This window comes from Callorhinus ursinus, unplaced genomic scaffold (genome assembly GCF_003265705.2).
Source record: "Callorhinus ursinus isolate GAN/ISIS: 27379988/994484 unplaced genomic scaffold, GSC_fseal_2.0 scaffold10, whole genome shotgun sequence".
Classification (NCBI taxonomy): domain Eukaryota; kingdom Metazoa; phylum Chordata; class Mammalia; order Carnivora; family Otariidae; genus Callorhinus; species Callorhinus ursinus.
This window is the reverse complement of record NW_027397072.1, coordinates 16,532,384-16,553,730: the sequence shown is the minus strand read 5'-3', so window position 1 is coordinate 16,553,730 and position 21,347 is coordinate 16,532,384. Positions and strand designations below refer to the sequence as shown.

At 54.3% G+C, this 21,347-nt stretch overlaps 1 protein-coding gene across 1 annotated transcript in view; it reads left to right on the top strand.

The window, feature by feature from the left end:
* The window catches only part of HS1BP3 (HCLS1 binding protein 3), an 88,866-nt gene that overhangs the window by 53,940 nt on the left and 13,579 nt on the right, over positions 1-21,347 (top strand). The window contains exon 7 of the transcript XR_012379636.1: positions 20,111-20,288. The gene's annotated coding sequence lies outside the window, so the exon portion shown is untranslated. The remainder of the gene's footprint in view (positions 1-20,110; positions 20,289-21,347) is intronic.

Sequence of the window (21,347 nt, the reverse complement as noted above, 5' to 3'; positions counted from 1 at the left end):
GAAAAACACCAGCTCTGCTCTTTGTCCTCAGCCAGTAGCTTCAACCCTCTGCACCTCAGTTTCCTTGAATGCAACATGGAGACGGTACACTGAACTTGACAGAGTCCGACAAGGATCACCAAAGTCGGTAGAGGTGAAACACCAAGCCCAGTGCCAGGGCTGTATCCACACCTGCGTGGACTCTGAATCTAGAAATACAGGTTGGTCCGGTTACCCAGCGGGGCCCCAACCATCTGTCAGCTCTGTCGGGTGGGGTTGGAGTGGGATAAGCGGCCAATGAGTCAGACATAGCTGGGACCTGGGAGAGGAGAGAGGCCAAGGAGCTGCTTCAGGGTGAGAGGCAGGCCCCACAGGCCCTCTGCAATGACCCAAGCCCACTGTTGCCCTCAAGGAGCCCCAGAGGCTGTCGACACACCCTTCCACCAGCTTCAGTGAAGAGGAAATGGAGGGTGCCACTCACCCGCCCCTGGTGTCTCCCAGACCCTGGAAAGTGGGAGGAAGGGAGGCCCACAGCCAGTTGGACCTGAGAGGGATACAGGGAATGAAGATTAGGCTCAAGCCTGGGGCCAAAGGGCACGCACAGAGCCCAGAGCCTGAGGTCCAAGCCACTCAGACAGAAGGGCCAGGGCTGGCGGGCTGCCTGGCCTCTGCCTCAGCACCCCCATCTGTCCACCTGGAGGGGAGTGGGGAATCCAGCAAGGGCAGCCTGCAAACTGCTGAGACCTGGGTGACTCGATGCATTGGCCTCATTCATTCATTCATTCACCCGTTCATTCATTCAGATGTTGACTGAATGTTGACAGATGTTGACTGAGTGCCAACTCTGTACCAGGCACCAGGGACACAGCAGTAAATGGAGAGCTCCTGGGACCCACTGGTCCAGTTGGAGGTTCTGGGGCTCCAGCACCCACAGGAGCCTCCGTCACCTTTCCACTCCTGGGGCATGAGACCTTCACCACCCCTGCCCCTGTAATTCTCCTCCCCAGCTGTGAAGAGGATGGACCCTGGAGCTGGCCGGGGCTCCCACGCCCAGTGTCACAGCTTCTCCTCTATGGCCTTTTACTGGGGAAGTGAGTGATCTGGTGGGAGGACTCTTGGTAAGCAGGACATCGATCCCTTTGTGCAGGGACCACACGGCTGGAAGAAGAGCCTCCTTGCTCAGACAAGTCCACGCTTCCCCTCTGGGACAGAGGACAGGCCATAGAACTTGGTGGCCAGTTCTGTGGCTATCGGATGCTGGGGCCCGAGGACAACACTCCTCACAGAGGTCCTCCTCAGGACCGATCATGGGACCCCTTTCACTAAGGGGACCCAAACATTTAGTTCTGGGCCCTTGCTCCAGCAGCTAAGGGGTTAATGAGAGAGAGAGAGAGAAAGAGAGAGAGAGAGTAGGGGGTGGGTGACAATTCTGTTCCAAGCACCTGGGACACAGTAGTGAACTGAGAGTCACTGGGACCCTCTGGTTTTTGTTTAGTGACAAAAAACCATAGAGATACATACATACATTCAAAGTCTGAGGTGACTATGTGTCAGAGCGTGTGAATATATCCGGATCCACAACGGGTTCTCGGCCTGGAGGAAAGCAGTCATTTCCTCTGGCCCCTCAGTGATCAGAGTCAGTGCTCCAGGACCCAGAGCTGTTCTTCCCCATCTGCAGCGGCATTTTAACCTACAGGGCCCCCCACCTGGCAACTGGCAGCTGTGCAGCTGTGCTGGGAGCGCCCTGGGAGGGCGCTCTTTAGACAGACATACTGAGGGTCTCACGTCCCTGTGTTTCATTTGCACGGGCCCTGGTTTTCGATGACTAATTAGCACCTCCCCTTTGGAGAACTCACCCCTAGTTTTCTGGTGACAGGATTGCTGTCGACTGCTTCTGGGCACCTGACTTACCTAAAGTTAAGGGGAGGCAGGGCCCCCACGGGTTTGAATAGGCTATGCGTTTTCTGGGGAGGAGGGCAGCCATCCAGGAGATGCTGATCCTGAGAACGCGGTCTCAGAATCTTAGGATTTACACCGCTTAGAATTCTCTGTCCTCTGAATCTCAAGGTCCTGGGTGCTTACAGGCCTGGAACTTGATGCTTTGGGATCTGGAAGAGAGCTTTGAAGTAACACAGCCCATTGGGGCACTTGTAAGTTAAACAGCCTCAGCTAGTGGCTCCAACACCCCTTACCTTCCCCCAGCAAGAGCCTTGTCCCTCAGTGGATTTCCACCATCAACAGGTGCAGGGTCTGGTCTCTAGACAGGCCCTTGAGTAAACCTGCGGCAGTGCCCACACCCACCTCCAGGGGGAGGCAGAGCAGAGCAGCCATACAATTGCCGGGGACACTGGTCCATCAGCCTCAGAGACAAGCATTTCTCAACTCCCACCATGTTCTCCAGACAGAGCTTGGGGCCCAGTGGATGGTCATTGGTAGACAACCATCTGACAATGTAATTGTAAAGACAGGCTTTTCACACATGAAGCAGCTGGGGACCCAGTGAAAGACAGGATCTGTGTGGTCAGGCAGAAAGCTCTGGAGGGGTCCAGAAGAAACAGGCCCGGGGGCTTGCAGAAAGGGAAGGCTTCCAGGAAGAGGCTGGCTTTGGAGGGGCCCATGGCTATTAAGTCCTGGATTCAGCCCCCTCCCTCAGATGCCCTCAGGGATCTACAGATCCCTGCACAGTCTACACGGCCTGCTTCAGTCCTCACCACAAGCAGGCCAAGGGGGGGCTAACATCCAGTGTTAGAGATGAGCTAATAGAGGTAGAGAAGCTCGGACTCTCACCAGGATCATGTGGTGACTTAGGGCAGAGACGAGGCCGACCCAGTTCTCCTGACTCCTAGTGCAGTAGTGGCTCGGCCCGACCCTTGAGCATGCCCGCGTCCATGGAGCCAATCAGGGGGCTGGCTCTTGAAACTGTCATCTGGACTTGAATTGTGATTATATTCTTGGTCCACTGGCCCTGACACTCTCTGACCTACCATTACTGGTGGCACCTAGTCATCCTGCTCTTCAGGCCCTTTTGCTCTGGACCTTCCCCCAGGCTCCTTCCCGTCCCCAGCCTCACCTCTGCCCTCTGGAACATTAAGGGGTCTCATGACATGCCTACCACCCTTGGAGGGCGGGGGGGATGGTGCCAGATTTCACGCCTTAGAGATCGTGCTTGAAGGGAAAGCATCACGACTTACACTTCCTGCCATGGATGTACCTGGTCGACAGTCATCATGTTTGTACATAGCCATGTCATTTATATATGTCTGCACACTTTTTTTTTTAATTGGGACCATACAGTTGCTTTGCAGTCTACTTTGCTCAATAATATTTCATAGTTCTTTTTGCTTTGCATGAACATTCTTCAAAAATACCATTTTAAAGGGCTGTGCAATCACAGAGCTGCATTTAATTTTAATTAATCTATTTAATTTTTCACCTATTTTAGAGTATCTGGGCTTTTTTTTTTTTTTTTTTTTTTTTTTGCTACTCCACATTCCCTTTATGGATCATCTTTGTCTATAATTTTTTGTTTGAATTTCTAATTATCTCCTCAGAGAAAATTCCAAGGCATTTATGTCTTCTAGTTAAATATACTTGATACATTCTGTCAAAGTATTTCTAGAAGGGTTGTCCCTGACTTCTATGCCCCCACCAGCAGAGGTCCAAGAGGGCCTGTGTCAGGGGTCTGCACCAGCTCATGGAAATACCAGCAAAGCAAACTCTATGATCTAAAAGGCAAATAATGTTATTTCAAAATTAGAACTTAACATGATGATCAAGGACACAAAAATGCTTATAATTATTAAGCCATTTTAAATTTTGGGGGTCAATTCTTTGCTTTCTTCACCAGCTTTTCTAACACAGTTTTGATGGACTTATTTAAAAATCATTCTACGAAACCTTCCTACACTGTCGGTGGGAATGCAAGCTGGTGCAGCCACTCTGGAAAACAGCATGGAGGTTCCTCAAAAAGTCAAAAATAGAGCTACCCTATGACCCAGTAATTGCACTACTGGGTATTTACCCCAAAGATACAAATGTAGGGATCCGAAGGGGCACATGCACCCCAATGTTTATAGCAACAATGTCCATAATAGCCAAACTATGGAAAGAGGCTGGATGTCCATCAACAGATGAATGGATAAAGAAGATATATACAATGGAATATTATGCGGCCATCAAAAAAATGAAATCTTGCCATTTGCAATGATGTGGATGGAACTAGAGGGCATTATGCTAAGGGAAAAAGTCAATCAGAGAAAGACAAGTATATGATCTCACTGATATGAGGAATTTGAGAAACAAGACAGAGGATCATAGGGGAAGGGAAGGAAAAATGAAACAAGATGAAACCAGAGAGGGAGACAAGCCATAAGAGACTCTTCATCTCAGGAAACAAACTGAGGGTTGCTGGAGTGGTGGGGGGTGGGAGGGAGGGGGTGGCTGGGTGATGGACACTGGGGAGGGTATGTGCTATGGTGAGCGCTGTGAATTGTGCAAGACTGTTGAATCACAGACCTGTACCCCTGAAACAAATAATATGTTGTATGTTAATAAAAAAATAATACTAAATAAATAAATATCATCCTACAAGCTCTCTCTACATTGCCGTTGCGACATTTGTGGCGTATGTGTTTTACTAGTGTGTTGTTTCCTTTTATTTTTGTTTTTGATGGTTTTTAACCTCCCAATGTCTTATATTTTTACATTGTCAAAGCCACTGGCTTTTCCTCTTGTGACATTGTCCATTACTTACTTAGAAAGTCCTTCCTGGGAAATAGCTTTTTAAATGGGTCAAGACTCTTGTTCTCTATTTTTGGTAAATTTTGAACAAACATCCTTTTCCCAAATCCCCTTTTCCTGGACCATCTGGACTGTGCTTGCTTTTATTTCTCCCTCCCCCGGGGCCAGCATGTTGGGGTGGGAAGAGGCTCTCACAGCGTACTGATCTCCGGGTGTAGAAACTGGAGCCAGGGCCTCTGGGCTCCAGAAATGGTTTGTTCTCCACCTTTAAGGTGAACATGCTCTGCTGTGAACATTGTCTGATCTTTCCCATGAAAGAAATGAAAACGCTGTCCAAAAACCTTTTAAATGTGTTGTATCTGCAGGTGAAGACTATCTGTATATGGGCCGTAGACCCATTCACAGGGCTCATTGCTGTGCTCTTGGGCAAGACAGCCCTGGCTCCTTGGTAGCCAAAACGCCTGGGGGCCTTGAGGGTCTTTGGGTCCATAACATGGTCCAGCCATTTGTCTCTGCCATGGGCGCATTGGAATCTTATTCCCTTGCAGCCCACACAGCGATCCATTGCTGAGCTTCTGTAGCGTATGGAACCAAAATGGCATCCTGTGGAGAGTTCGCTTGGCTCAAAGCTGGGATCTCCGCATTCTGACCCCAGCTCTGCCTCCTCGCAGGTATACGACCTCGGGGAGTTTCCTTTCTGTGCAAGGAGGACCCTGACAGCCAGCTCGCAGGTGAGGATACTTCTGCCACCAATGAGCAGACCAGATTTGTGCATGCTGTCTCTCAAAAAGGGAAGAACATGCCAAAGATAGCCACAGTGTGGGACTGGGAAGAGAGCCAAGATAAACTCCTGGACTTTCATTGTTGTTTCTCTACTATTTGGAGATACTAGATTCTCTGTCCTTCAAAGCATCAAAGGATTTTAGGAGAGGAAATTTGGTGTTGTGGCTAAGCCAAGGGGCTTTGAAGTCAAGAGCTGAGTTCCTAACAGTTTCCGGATCTGCCCCCTTCCGACTGTATGACCTTGGGCAAGTTACTTCTCTTCTGTGAGCCTTAGTTTCTATATCATAAAATGGGGCTATCAGCAGTGCCCCTCTTGTAGGGCATTGTGGGGCTCAAATAAGATAATATCTATAAAATTAGGGTGAATATATACCTATCTTCCAAACCAGGACACTTTTGAGAGGGAAAAGAGATGCTATTAATAATTGTCCAGGGACGCCTGGGTGGCTCGGTCGTTTGGCGTCTGCCTCCAGCTCAGGTCATGATCCCAGGGTCCTGGGATCGAGCCCCGCATTGGGCTCCCTGCTCAGCGGAAAGCCTGCTTCTCCCTGTGCCTCTCCCTCTCTATCTGCTTGTGTTCCCTCTCTCGCTGTGTGTCTCTCTCTCTGTCAAATAAATAAAATCTTTAAAAAAATAAAATAAAATAATTGTCCAGCAACCCAGGACTGTCCCAGGCAAACCAGGGCAAACGGCTTCACAGCATAAAGGGCTTGGCGCAGTGCCTGACCGAATATGCCCCCTGTGACAGCCGCCGATTTACTGAGGAGCGTGTGGCTTCACTCTAGGGCTGGGCGGCTCATGTTGGAGACAGAAAAGAACCATCTCGACACAGCGCCCTGGATGGAGCAGAGGCAAGGGGCTAGGATTCACAGCCATGGCTCAGGGGGAGCCAGGAGCCACCAGAGCCTCACCCAGCCCTTGGGGCCCTCCAGGAGGTCGTCCTTCCTGGAAGGAGGTGGTGAGGGGCCAAGTCCCTTTCCCAGGGTTGCTGCAAGGGATCCCTGCTTGGACTGGTCCCTCTGCACTCTGTCCCGTGGGATCAAATTAAACCCAGCTCTGGACAAGGCAAAGGCTCCAGTTCCTGCCTGAGTCTGGCCCTTTCCTTCTCGGGTCCTCTGGGGCCCGTGCAGAACCTCGTCTCGGTAGCTCCAGAGGTCACAGCCTCTCGTCCTTGCGTGGGCCCCTCATCCCTCACCCAAGCCAGCCAGACAGAGAGTGACCTGCCTATGGTGTGTGCAATCCCTCTCGGGCCCTCAGCTCTCCTCCCAAGTGTTAGCGCAAACACATTCCTGAACACAAGCAGGAACCGGGAGTGACTCAGGCCTCAGGAATGTGCAATCTGATCCCCTTGCTTGGGGGGCAAATTCCTTATCCTGAGGTGGGCAGCTAGCTGGCCGAGCCCAGAAGCCCTGGAGGGTCTGAGCCTGGTCTGGACGGCTCTGAGGGAATAGGCTCTCTCTGTAGTAGCCTTCAGACCCCAGAGCCTAATGGTGTTGGGGGTTGGTTGTGGGGTCAAGGGAATGCTCAGAGACCCCATTCCATGTTCAGGGCCAGTATTCAGATCACTGGAGCAAGCAGGCTGAGTCCCCAGGGGCAGGAGTCTGGAAGCAGAACCATGGGGGGGATGGGCACCTCACCCTCCCCGGGCCCAACCCCTGAGCAGTGGGAGAGGAGAGAAGCCTCTAGACGCAGGACTGAGAGAGCAGTCTGTTCTACCCCCCTGGCCTCCCAGCTGTCCTGAAGGACGCAGGCTATCTTCAGTTGGGAGGCTGTAGCTACGGGTCACTCACGCCCTGCCTGGCCCAGCCTCGGCCAAGGATTCTTTACGTCCTTGTGCAGTACCGCCAAACAATTGGATAGGCAATCTTTTAAAATCATAGAAGAAATCCCCCATTTGATGACCCGGAGGCTGGATGTTCGCTAGAGGAGCAAAACACTAGTTGAGCCTAAGTCTGTGAGTCAGGTACCAAATCTGGTGAGTCAGAAACCCCAAGTAATGGAACATAAATAAGAAATGCAGGCCCTTTGGCCTGAAACGGACACCTGGGCAGCTTGGTGGGGGACCCGGTTCTGGGACAAAACAAGGCGCAGTTGCTTGCCATCACCATAAGTGGAAGAGTGCACCGGCCAGGTCCACAGAGTGACCTGTCTTCCAGCCACCCGGAGACAGGTCAGAGAGACCTCAACCCACCCTGCGTGGTCTGGTGCGCACGGGCAGTGCTGGGCCCCAGGTATAACGATGGCCAAGATGGCGGGTCTAACCTGAGAGGGTCGTGGCCACGCCCTTCCTCTGTTGGACGACTCCCAAGCAAGGGGAGCCCACCTCCTCCCACCACAGAAGATGATGTGGGGCTGCTGTCCCCTCCTCACTCCTCCGCCAGAGTGGTAGCTGGGACTTGTGCTTGACCAATCGAACCCTTGTCCCTGGGGCTTGGAATCTGGAGGGAGTGATACAAAGCTTCCGAGAGAGGCTGACAGGACTGGGGAATCCAGCAAGGTCCATCTGGGGGTGGAAGGTATTAGCACACTGTCCCCTTGGGGGACACTGTCCAGCGGTGCTCACCTCCCTTGTTCTCCAGCCTTCCTGATAATCCAGTGTGAGCAGCCCCACATTCTTCCACTCAAATCTTTTCCTAAGTAAGTTAGCCAAGGCTGGTTTCTGTGGTTTGCTTATGAAGGCCAAGTGCAACAGCCCAGTGTGTGCCAAGGCCAGCACAGCTCAGAGGGGTTATCCATAGTGCCAGGGCCCCACCTTTGATTGCATATGTCTTGCTCTAGAATCCTTGCTTGATTAAGGTGTGAGCAGAGGCTGGGGGTGACAGGGGAGGTTGGTTTTGGGTGGGGGAGCTGGTCCTGGGAGCACTCAGCTTAGGGTGAGAGTGGCAGGTAGGCCAGAAGGTGAGGGGAAATTGAGGCAGTCAGTGGCACAGGGCTGGGACTCCTCGTTGGCCTGGGCAGAGGAGGCAGGTATGCAACCCATCCAGCTCACAGCCTGGCAGGCACAGAGGGATTAAAGGTAAAGGTGGTTCAGGTGCAGAGGCAGGGCAGGGAGAAGTTCTCAAGAACTGGGCAGGGAGGGGGGTCAGGACAATTGGGCAGGACCCCTGATTCAAGTACTCACGCCCACCCGGGCCACCGGTGCCTCGAGCCTTATCTCTCAGCACGGCATGGAGTCCTGAAGCCTGGGCTGCCACGGCAGCCCACAGGCACTGGAGGCTCTGACCCTCCCAGAGGGTCCCCGCTGGATCTGAACCCCACAGTGGGAGGAGCCCCAGCATAGTGGGTGCTTGTTCCTATTTGACAGTGTGCCTCCCTGAAGCAGGCTGAGCTGAGGCCAGCAGGCTGACAATCCTCCCACTGTCCCTCTGTGGGGACGTACAGTGCCCTCCCATCTGCCCCTTAGCTGACTTCTTAGGTGCCTGTGAAGGCCGAGTGGAGGAGGGGTGGGTCCCCTGATGGCAAGGACAGTGGGCACAGAAGATACAGTGTAAGGGGTTGACATGAATAGGGGGGTGCCTGTCCCTGGGGCCCTCTCAGCTGGAAATGAAGAAATGGCCATCCCAGGGCACCTGCAGAGCACACCGCCGCTCCCAGCCCTTCCTCACTTACTCCTGCTGCCTGAGAGGCCAGCCCTGCCCAGGACCTCTTTTCCCACCCACCTCTCTCTTAGCGTCCTCCACACCCCAGGTGGACAAGCACCCCAGCACCACCCCTGTCCACCCTCCCTCCACAGCCCTGCCTTGTCCCACCCTGCACTCATTACCCCGTCCCACCCTGCACGGGGAAGGCTGCATCTCCCAGGGCTGTTCTGTGCAGCCTGCCTTCAGTAGATGTGGAGCCTTCCTCTACGGGAAGACAGAAAAAGTAGTGGACAGACCCTAGAGTGGTGCCGTGTTTTCCTGCCCAACGTTTGGTCCATAATTCCCTCCCTTTGGGTGTGGGCAGGACCTGTGACTCGGTCCTAGCTCGTAGAATATGAAGGGATTTTGCAGGTGTCGTGAAGATCCCAAATCAGTCGGTTTTGGGTTCATCAAAACAGAGATTATTCTGTGTGGGGCTGGCTTAATTGGGTAAGAACCCGTAAACATGGGATTGGGCCCACTCTGAGTACAGAGCCCGTCCTTGCCCGCTTGATGGAATCAGCAGCCGTCAAGGAGGCCCACCCGGCAAAGACCCACAGGTGGTCTCGATGAGGGGGTGGCCTCCAGCCGACAGTCAGAAAGAGCAGGGCCTCAGTCATCCAGCTGCACGGAAATGCCTGAACTCAGGAGAAGACTCTTCCCCACGGGAGCCTCCCGATGAGAAGGCTGCCAGCTTCCACTTAGATGGCAGTCTTATGAGGCCCCAAGCAAAGGACCCAGCTAAGCCAGGCCCAGATTCCTGACCCACAGCAACTGTGAGATGAGAGGATAAATGTGTGCTATTTTAAGCTGCCAAGTTTGTGGTAATTTGTTACCCAAAGACAGAAAGCTCATATTGAGTTGGAAGGTTTGGGGTGTTAACCTGGAGCTTGGAACAGGAATGGGGTGTCTTGCCTTCTTTAGAGTCAGAGCCCTGAACCCAAGCCCCCAAGGGCCAGAATCCACAGCCGGATAGTGGCTGGCTCCAGGCAGGACAGCAGCTGAGGGCCCTCACTGGGGTCTGGTTTCCAGGTTTTGCTGATGGAAGCCCGCATGCTGGGGAGTATGTGGAGGTATGGGGGAGACCCTTACCTGGGGAGGGGTCCTCTGCTTTGGTACTCTAGGGCCTCATCCAATACTCTGGGGCTGAGCTCCACAGGAGTAGGGTTCCTGTTCAGAGGCCTATACACACTGAATTTACATGAAGATTTTCGATGAAAACTCATCACGTGCCTGCCTAGTGTTCACTCCCACCAGCTCCTGAGGCCTCCCTCCTCCCCATGCCGCCAGCTCTTGAGAGTATCTGTCTTGGTCATTTTTGCCAATCTCATGGGTGTGAAATAGTACCTCATTGTTTTAATTTACATTTCCTTGATAACTAGTGAGGTTTGCAACCTCTTGGTGAACTTGTTAGTCATTTGGATTTCCCTTCCTGTGAATTCTCTTTTATATCCTTTGATTTCTCTAAAAAAAAAAAAAAAAAGATTTTTTGTTTTTTCCCCTTGAGGTTTCTAAGGGCACCCAGCTTGGTCCATACCCAGGGGCAACAGGTCAGCCCGCTCCTTCTTCCCCAGCTCGGGCCACCTGCCGTGCGCGTTCCACGCCAGCCCCTTGGGTCTGTGTCCCTGAGGGGGCCCTACATGAGGGCCTGGAGAGAGCAGAGAGAGACAGGCCCTCGCTGCCTCTCCTGCTGGTCCACAACCTTTCCACTCGCTTTTTTTTTTTAAGCCAGGAGGGAGAAAGAGGGAGTGCCGTATCAGGGTTATTCTTGTGGGATTTATGGGAGGAGTGACTGGATACTGGCTTTCCTCCTGTTGCAGGGACCCAGGCTGCCTGGTAGACCCCATCCCCTTCCCCAGGACTCTGGTTCCAGAGAACCCGGGAGAAAACACAAATGACCCCTTTGAGCCTGCAGGGCCAGCAGGGGCTTCCGGGGCAAACAATGGTCCTCTGTGTCTGGTTTCTCCTGAGGGCCGGAAGCCCCTGGTGCGTGGCCCACCGATGAGTCATGCAGGATATCTCCTGGGCCTGCTTTGTTGTGCCTGAGGATCTCTCAGCCCAGCCTGAAATGGCAGATGATCTCATCGGCTGTTCAGGGGAAGCCCTGTCAATGGACAGCCCCGGGAAGCTCACCGCCCACGAACGCCGGAGAGTCCTGGTCCCCCGGCCTTGAGCGAGTTCCTGGAGGCGGGGGTGGGGGTGGGGGTGGGGGCGGGATGCTGGGCAGAGAGAGCCAACAGGAACAAAAGACCCCGTGCTCGTGGAGTCCAGGGAAACCCCCCCCGACCCCGCTCTCCCTGGACTCCGCACGCGTGTGGTGGCCGCCCGGCTTCAGCTGTGTCCTGAGGAGTTTCCTGAACTCAGGAGAAGCCCCAGACAAGTGTATTAGGAACATCCCGAGCAGGGTCAACCTGGGGCTGGCAGGCAGTCAAGGGCTGGGGTGGCCACCGATCCTGGCTCGGTCTATGAGGCTTGGAAGGGAACAAGGGTCGGACTTTCCACTTGGCTGGACTCAACTGAGATTTCAGAAACAATGAGCCATGTGGTACTGAGGCCATTTTAATTCTTGGAACTTGGACATTTCTGTTAATGGTTGTCATTGTTGTTGTTTAAAAGATACCTCCCTGCCTGGTACAGAAGCAAGGCCCCTAAGTCACAGAGCCACACACCCACTCACTGTGTGGCCTTGACCAAGTTACTCTACCTTTCTGAGCCTCAGTTTCCCCCTCAATAACTGCTCCCGAGGCTGTACACCCAAGTGTACAGACCCCAGCCGCCCCACTCATAGCTGGCCCTCATTAACCAGTAGTCTCCTCTCTTCCCTTCATTTCCCCCATAGCTTTGGAGACGCTCTTGGTTGGGCTTCTGTTCTGGTTCACCCCCCAGAAGCTCACAGCTGAACACGTTCCTTGGACGGCCCCCCTTTCCTCTGGATGCAGGGCATGGGCAGGGCCACCCGCCAGAGCCTCTGAGGAAAGAACCTCCCCGGTCGGTCTGAGGGCCAAGAATGGGGGCGTGTCGCCTTCTGCTGGAAACACCATAGGGATAGAGTCCAGGCCTGCAGGTGTGGGGAGGCCAGAGCTCAACCCCAGAAATCGCCGAGACCAAGGTCCCTCCCGCACAGACTGCATCCATCCCACCGCTGAGGGCTACCCTGAGCAGCTGAGGAGCCGCAGGGAGGAGGCCAGGCACCAGCCAAGAGAAGCTCTTCCCAGCGGGCTGCCTGCCCCAGCTCTGCCCTACGCCTCTGTCCCGAGATTCAGGAGCACTGTCCCCAAGCCTTCTTCCTGTACCCCTCACCAGGGCTCGGCACGTTACCTGAGGGGAAATGACACAGCACTGAGTGTTCCGTGTCAGAGGTTGCCAGCCTGGTGGGTTATCGTGAGAAACTGGACACGGTACCATGGCTCTTGCAAGTCCGTGGTCGCCCCCCGGCCACCAAAACATCCACCTGGGAAGTGAGTCGAAGAGTCACACGGCTAGGTTTGATGAAAGAGGCCATGTTGGTTCGGACACGGCCAGCACGTGTGTTCTGACCTGTGTTACAATCTCTGGAGGGCCCATCCCACCCCCGTGCCCCAGCCTCAGTGCCAGGGACAGATGCTTGGACAGGAGCCCCTCGCACGGCCGCCTGTCCGCACGCAGCAGCTGCTCTAAGAACGTGACTTGCCTCAGGCTCAAAAGTGTGGGCATTTGCACTTGAGCGCCAAGGCCTTAGTCTCTCTGGCCCCTGCTCAGCTCTAGCTCCTGCCCATCTCTACTCCCAGTCTACCCTCCAGCCACGGGGAAGCCCCCTCACACTTCCCAGATGGGTTCTTCTTCCCCCTGGAGGGTCTTTCTTCCCCATGCCCCCTCTGCCCACGTCCGGGCTGTATGAAAGCCACTGACGTGTCTGAGGGAGCACAGAGAGCTGGGAAGATGGCGTGAACTAGAACTTCTCTCAGGGAGAACAGTGCACATGATTTCAAAGGAGTTCTTGGACAAGACCCTTGGGGGGAGGTGAGACCCCCAAAAATCACACTGGGCCCCACAGATGGTTGGAAGCTTTCTAAGGAGGCCTTTGGTCTCTCCGAATGGGCCGTGTGTGGGGTCAGGGCTGAACGGGTTCTCCTTTCTCTGCTTCCCTCTTCTCAGCCTCCCCCCCACATATAAATATCGAGCCGACATTAAAAGAACATCAATTTCTAGTGTCCCTATTTCCACATCCTCAGCCCGCACTGGACTGCCCCAAGTCTTAGCGGCCCACCCCTGCTTGCCCTGCAAACCCGACTCAACGGCAGGTGTGGCTTTTGTTCTTTCTCCAGAACTTATCCCAGGCTTGGCCACGTCTGTGCTCCACAATGTTTGCAAGGACTGCAGGGCCTCCTACCCCAAGTCAGCGGTGGGCGTGGCGTGATGCCCCCTTACAGCCCAGCATGTGCAGACATAGGGGTGCATGCAGAGAGACATGTGTGTGATCACATGACCAGATTCATACCCTCTCCTGTACCAGATATGCTCCCGCCTGGCCCCAGGAGCCTCTCAGCCAGCTCAGCACACCTGCAGTCTGTCTTCAAATCCATGCACATCTAACTTCTTCATCCCACCCATGATGGCCAGGCCCCAAATTCAGGTTCCAATCCTCTCTTTTTTTTTAAGATTTTATTTATTCGGGGCGCCTGGGTGGCTCAGTTGTTGGGCACCTGCCTTCGGCTCAAGTCATGATCCTGGCGTCCTGGGATCGAGCCCCACATCGGGCTCCCTGCTCGGCGGAAGCCTGCTTCTCCCTCTCCCACTCCCCCTGCTTGTGTTCCCTCTCTCGCTGTGTCTCTCTCTGTCAAATAAATAAATAAAATCTTTAAAAATTTTTATTTATTCATTTGACAGACAGAGAGAGCATGAGCGGGGGTGTGGAGGCAGGTGAAGAGGCAGAGAGAGAAGGAAAAGCAGGCAGGGAGCCCGATGCAGGGACCCGGAGATCGTGACCTGAGCCAAAGGCAGAGGCTTAAGCATCTGAGCCACCTAGGCTCCCAGGTTCCAGTCCTCTCCACTCAGACCCCACCAGCTATACCAGACGCAGTCAGGTCAGGAGTCCCTGGCCCAGCTTTCTTCTAGACAGGACTCGCCTTCCAGATACAGCTACAGTTCCGCTGTTACCCACTGCCCCCACTTAGGGCTCCTGTGACACGGCCTGTTTTGCGGAGCCCCTCTAACATGCACCCTCTGCTCCAAGCCTCTTTGTGGTTCCTACACAGTTCACAGTCCACCCCAGGTCTGGGTCTTCACTGCCGACCCTTCTCCACCCACCACGCTCCCTTCTCCTCTCTGCCGGCCCAGGGCAGCCGTCAGTCACCCCCGTGTCACCCTCTGGCCAACATAGCTGCCACAATTCTGCCTTCCTCTGTACTCCTGTGGGCTTGATTATGCCACAAAGTTAGGGTCTTTGAGCCTCAGTCTAATCCACGTTATCATGAGCACCTACTACGTACAGGACACTAATCCAAAGTCAGACTGGCCGCGGCCGAACCGAACGTGGACTCCGCACACAGAGCCCCCCAGAATCCATGTTGCCCCGGGGCAGAACCTTTGGGGAAACTTGCATGATGCTTCAGTGCAGGCCTGGCTCCCGCAGTGGTCAGATCTGCAACTAGGCCTTCAGGCAAAGGGGCTGGTCAGAGACAGTAGACCAAACAAATTGCTGCTGGGAATTCACAGAAACCATCCATCCTGGACATCTCCCTGGGAAGGGATCCCTTCGGGGGAATTCTGACTTTATCATTTGTTTTCCACTGAACAAAAGGATATGACTGTGTATCCTTTGGTTCATAGAAAGCAACCACTCCATCCAGAACAGAAACAGAAACTTCAGCCTTCATTGTCCCTCTGGAAATCAATTCCGTTTCCCAGAAGGCAGAGAAGGCCCAAGAAACAGCACAGACTCAGTGTGATGGGGTCGGCTTCCATTTTGTTGTAGAATTTAAAACTCCCCAGATTGTGGCACGTACCCTGGACTCACACTGAGGGAGCCACTCCAGTCTCCCCCTCTGCAGAATATCGGGGGCACCTGCTGTGTGCCGGGCACTTCCAATACTGTGAGGGAGGTAATGCTCTCCCCACTTCAGAGAGAAAGTCATATGGCCAGGAAACGGCAGAGCCTCTGGAATCAGGCCTGATCTCAGAGAGGCCCCATACAAAGCATAGAAAATGAGATACCGGTGGATGTGGCTCCCGTGGCAGAAGGGTCTGCGTGGGGAAGGCTTCTTGGAGGTCGTAAAGCTCAGGCTGGTTCTCAGAGGGCAGGAAAGAAGGGGGGACGGGCAGCATCCCAGGGGAAGGAAGAACACGAGCAGAGATGGAGAGAAGCCTGGCCAGAAAGAAGATGGGACGGGATGGATTGGAGGCCCCCCATCGTCAATAACCTGTCAGAGGCGTCTTAGTCATCACCCTTTATGTAGATAGCTGTCCTTTAACAGGCAGTCCCTCCTTGAGTGCGGGCATCAAGGGCCTCATAGCAGCTCACACCTTAAAGGAATTCCTCAGCTGCTCCTGTCCTCCCCGGAAAGGGTGGGTCCAAGGGAGGGGGTGACACAGAGGGCGTGGAGGAATCACAGACCGGCACCCCGCGTGGAAGAGCTCAGGCCTGCGGGCGCCAGGCCAGTGGTTAAATCACGTGGGTGCTTTGAGGCCCAAGCCTAGAGAGCCCAGGAGAGAGGAGGCATGCTTGGCTTCCTCCCTAGGGCCCTGCCCCTAACCTGATGCTGCAGTGAGGCCTCCAGGGATGCTTAAAGAGGGGCTCACTACCTTTGGGGGCCGACAAGGTAGGAGCCCCGTGGCTCAAGAGCTGGGGAGCCTGGTAGCTAGAGACTGCAGAGGCCATCAGAGCTGGAGGAAGGAGTTGGCACTTCTTGGCCTTTTCCGACTTAAAGAGTCAGCTGAAGACTTAAAAGAAGCACAGGAGACTTTGGGCGAGGCCTGCGGGGCTGACATGGTAATGACCCCTGGCTCCCGAGGCTGCAGGACTGAGCCAGGGAAACATCCCTCCAGACCCCTTCCTCTCAGAATGTGGCCGCAGCTCTGCAAATGCATCCTTGGGGGTGTGAATAGCTGCAGAGCCAACCCCCAGACCCCATTGTTCTGGAAGTTCCAAAACAACCAAAACAAACTCTCAACAATATGGGAGCGAGGAGGGAGGACGGAAAGGGCCAGTGGGGGCCTTTGTCCTGAGGCAGCCAGACGTTTACATTTTCCACATTAATGAGCTAGGAAATGGTTCTTTTTATGCCAATAATAACAACCACCACCCCCTCCATGTTCTCATCTAATCCTGGCAAAAAAAACAAGCAAGGCCAATATGAGCATCCTGTTACAGAGATGAGGGGCTGACGTTCCGAGGCCCATGACCGCCAATGTCGCGAACGCTAGAGCTGAGGCTTGAACCCAGTGCCCCAGCTTCTCTCCATCCAGCTCAGTGGGGCCAGCAGCACCGGCCCAGGGACAGGATCGGCCTGAAGGAAATTGCCTGGTTCCCTTGAGCCTCCCAACACCGTGAGCCAGATAAGGAAGCAGACTCTTGCGAGGTGGCCAGGAGGCCAGGCTGACCCAGCACTGCCTGCCCCCAAGTGCCACTGTGTGAAGGCCAGGGGCCGGTCCAGTGGGGCTGGCCAGGCCATCGCCCTCTCACCAACCTACGCTGACTGGGTTCCCTGTCTATAGCCACACAATCTCCCGGCCAGGCAGTACTCCTGTCTTCCTGCTGGTGCCCTAGCCCTTGGGGGCCTGAGAATGAGGTCTCCCACATTCCTTCTCCCAGGCCAGCTCAGCCCTGCACCCCGAGCCCCGAGCCTTGTGTGGTGGCGGGAAGAAGGTAGCGATGGATCAACCTCTTGTACACAATTAGCAATCGACTGTATCTCTTCCAACACTGTAAGATTTTCACAGGCTAATATTTTTAGCAGCAAAAGAAAAATTGCTGAACTCATAAATTGTGATTTTGTGTACTCATCTATTTCCAAAGCTCATTGCTAGATAACTAAGAGCTTGTTCTTTGATTATGGCCATTTAGTAAAAGGAGTTCTAACAGGCTTGCTCGAGTCTCACGAGCCTTTCAGTTTGCACCAAGAAGCTGTGTGTGACAACACTTCCATCTGGCAGATGGCCTCACTGGAATGCACTCAGAAGTCTGGAGAATGGAGACATCAACAGAAGCACAATTAATCAGCGCAATTGTTTTCCCCGCTGTGAACAGGACATTTCTCTGGATTTTTGAGGGCAACACACATGGCAAGGACCTGGCTTGGCGTTCTCTGTGGCTTTCAAAACCATGTTTAGTGGCGGGCATGATTTGGTTTCTGATACTGCTCTTCCTGCTCACTTTCTGCCTCGGGCCAGTGCAGCGAAGCCCTTAGCCCTCCTTGCTCCAGTGGGAGTGAGCAGCCTGAAGTTACTGGCTCTGACTAGAGGCTCTCTGGACACTGGCTTTGGTAATTGTTATTTTTATGAGGAAATTTCTTGGTTTTGTAACTTGCAGACCAGAAAAAGAAAAACCATTTAAGCCAATATCTGAACAGGAAGGGGAAAGCCAAAAACTCCTTACTGAGTGAACTGCTGGGAGTTGTAGATTTGGTGAAGCCTCCAGAAGCACTCCTTCGGAACTGCTGGTCTACCCTGAGCTAGTCCTTTTTAGGGAACCTCTGAATCTAAGATTTCTAAGAAATCTAAGATTTCTCAGTCTACAAAAGGCAACTCACAACCTGCCAAATGACGTAGGTTTCAGGATTAACATGAATGAGACAGGGGCTTTGGGGTCTTCCTTGAAAGAACAATTATAAAACACACCTCCGGGAGAGACCCAAGACACTGTGGGTGGGGCAGGGAGTCTCAAGGTTGAAGAGGAGAGGGCTTTTCTGTGGGAAGGATGAGGTGGGGGGAAGGCCAGACAAGATCATGGAGCTGACAGCCTTTCTTCCTCAGGACCGCAGGGCCTGGCGCTCTGGCCCAGAGCTGGCAGAAACCCAGGGGCCTGGGCTGGCAGCACCAAGACAAAGTCTCCCCTCTCCCAAGTGTGGGGGCTCCCAAACCTCCCCTCCCCCACGTTAAGAGGGAAGGGCCTGATCACCCAGTTTCCAACTGGTTAGAGGAAAGGGTCCTCAGTGTTTTCACAACATCATCCTGTCTTTCCTTGGAAGGAACCCAGAGTTCTAAGTCACAGGCATGGAAGGGAGGAGAATGGGAGGAAATCATTTCAAAGCCTTAGGGCTACACCAAGACCTGAATCAGGAGTCTTTGTAGCCCCAGGGCCTGGGTCATGGGTGGCTTGGGCCAGCGAGAGGAGATTCTGATAGAAACAGAAGTCTTCAAAAAAAACAGTTATTATGACATTTGTTACAGAATGGTAAGGCAGACGTCACTCAGGGGGACTGTCACAATAGATACAGGGAACACAGCAGTGGGGTTTTTTGCAGCAGGGGAGAGAGACTGGGCTCACTCTGACTACAGGGAAACGAGGGAATTATAGCCAAGGAGCAAGGGTTCGGTAGGGATGGAAAACTACTAAGAGGAAACACCAGGGGTCAGGGGATCCTGGCTACGCGAACCTCCCAGGATTCCTGCTGAAGGCAAGCCAGGGCGACCACAAGTCACCCGGGGAAGGTGGGGGATGGGAACCCCATCAGATGTTGAGGGTGATGAGATATCGAGGAGGGGGGATTCTGGAGGAGCTGATTTAGCAGGATTCTTGCTAAACTGGACGTGCAGAGACAAATACGGAAGGCCCAAACCAAGGCCTAGTTGAGAAGAGAGCTCAGAAGAGGCTGACAGGAGTTCCATCCAGGGGAGAACGTCAGTCAGAGGAAAGTGGCCCCAACCCGGAAATCTGGGTGCTCGGAGCTGGAAGGAGGCAGCTGAGCCGGATAAGGGCCTGATGGGAACTGCATAAAAAGTTGGTGGCAGAGTCAGGCCTGAGCCAGGCTTCCCAGCCTCTCCCTGGGCCTCGCGCTCCCCCTCCTTCTCCCCAAGGAACCAGCTTCAGGACCAATTCACCCCTGGACACAGGGAGGAAAGAGCACTGGGTGTGAACCCAGGAGTCCGGATCTCGGGGCCAGTCCTGGCTCTATCAGCTCTGTGGCCTTACAAGATGACCTAAACCCCTGGGAGCCTGAATTCCTTGGAAATAAAGTGAGGACATATAATAAAGTGAGGCATGCGGCTTTGGCGAGGTGGTTGCAAGTCTGCAGCCCCGTTCCCCTCTGCCGCGCCCGCCTACCAACAAGATGTGCAGACAGGACTCAGTGATTTGAGGTCTGTCCCGGTGGCCTCAGGGAGGCGGCAGGTTCCGTCTCAAGTTCTTGAATCGACGCCTGCTGCCATTAGGTCAGCCACCAGCTTTGCCTGGGGACCCAGGGACTTCACGATTCTCCGCCCCTGGGACACACAGGCCACCTCCAGAGAGAGCCTCTCTTGGGAAGGCCAGTGGACATGGGTCCAGGACAGGATCACAGAAGCCCGTGCGGGCCAGGACGAGGGGCCCGTGGGGCCTGGGAGGGCCGGAGGGGAGGAAGCAGGCTGGGAGGGTCTCTGCCGTCTTCCTCAGCAGGAGGAGGTCCTGGGGGTTTGTGGGACTCTGTTTTCTCCAATCTGTGGCGCCAGTCTGAGTTTGGCAAATGACCCCTGGAGAGAACCAGGGCAATAAAGTTAGAAGAGCTCAGGCACAGGAAAAAGGACACAAAGGCGAACAATGTTGGGAGTGTTCAGCAGGAAGCGACGGGAACAGGGCCAGGGCCCCTGGGCAGGCCTAGGCTCCAGGAGTCTGGAAGTGTGTGGAGACCCCGAGGCTCAGGCCGTGCCAGGAGGGGAGGGGGCCTGTGTCCAGAGGTGGACAAACACAGAGGGAGCGGAGGAAGGGGAAGGCCTGAGGAAAAGGGGTGCAGCCCGAGGAAGAGGTTTCTGGTATGGAGGGCTGAGGAAGAGCTGTCTCCAGAGTCAGGCCTAGTTTTTGTCTTTTTCTTTTTTAGGGAGCAGAGATTTCTGTCTGTTCAGACCCCAGTTGACTTCGCAAACACTGGGCCCCTGCTGCATGCAAGGTCTGGGCTACAAGGGAGTGAGTGATGAAGGAGATGGAGTCCCTGCTTCTAGAACCTGGACACCCTCCCCACCCCCGCCAGTGGCCCCGCTGCTCCTATCATGGCTCAGGTGAGCAGGGGTCCCTCCTTGAATTCTGCGATCCTTCCTAGCCCTCCCGCGGCTCTTTAGGGTAAAATCCAAGCTCCCAGCCAGCATCCAAGGCCTGCCCTGCTGCCCGTCTGGGGCTCACCTCCCCCAAACCCTCTCGCTCAGAGAGCTACTCGCTCCCAAGCCTCCAGGCCTTTGCTTCCCTTGCTCCCCTTTCTGAAATGCCATTTCTTCTCTCCTTCCCCAGTAGAATCTTAACTAACTTCTAGGGACTCAGTTCAGGCATTACCTCCTCGGGGAAACTCACCCTGCTTTCTCGGTTTGGGTAGCCCCCAAACTCTTGCCGTGGCAAGCCTGGAATCATCATAAGGTGATGAGACATGTACCCATCTCTCTCCTACCATCCTCAGCTCCTTGAGGCCACAGTGGAGCCTCTTTATGTCCAAATCCCTGAGACCAAGCTGGGCCTTGCCGAAAGCAGGTGTCCAGAGGCTGTTTCCAGATAAGTGAGCCAAAGAGCTCAGGGTCAGTGACCTGCGGGTGACCTGTTGGAGGTGATGGGACAGAAGAGAGGTATTTCATCTGTTCTAGGGGTCCATAAAGTTGGAAACAAACGTACCTCAATAGTTAGGCTGTAATGCTTTCAAATGGAAGTGGGATACCAGATTCAGGTATCTCAGCCAGCAAAGAGGGAGAAGCCCCCCCCCCCCCCCCCCCGCTTCAAGTGCTCCCTTCGGGGCAAGTGCTGGGGCCTCGAGAGCCCTAGTGGAGTTCGTGCCCAGGGAGCAGCAATGCAGGACTGTTTCAGGGGGAGGCAGCCCCCCTTGTAAGGGGCCCAATTTTGGTTTGCCTTCCTCGTGTTGAGGCCAGAAAGCCAGGGCAGGGGTCAGGGCCAGGGCACAACTCCTCCTGAAGGACCAGGTTGAGGGTCCTGACCTCAGGGAGGAAGACTGTAAGGGGCAGGGGACAGCACCTCTTGTCAGTCGTTGCTGAAAGGAGAGAAAGAGAGATGGGGAGCAGGGCAAGGCTTAGGGATGCGTGGGCTAGAGCTTCGTGGCGGCTCCAGAGCTCAGCCCCCAG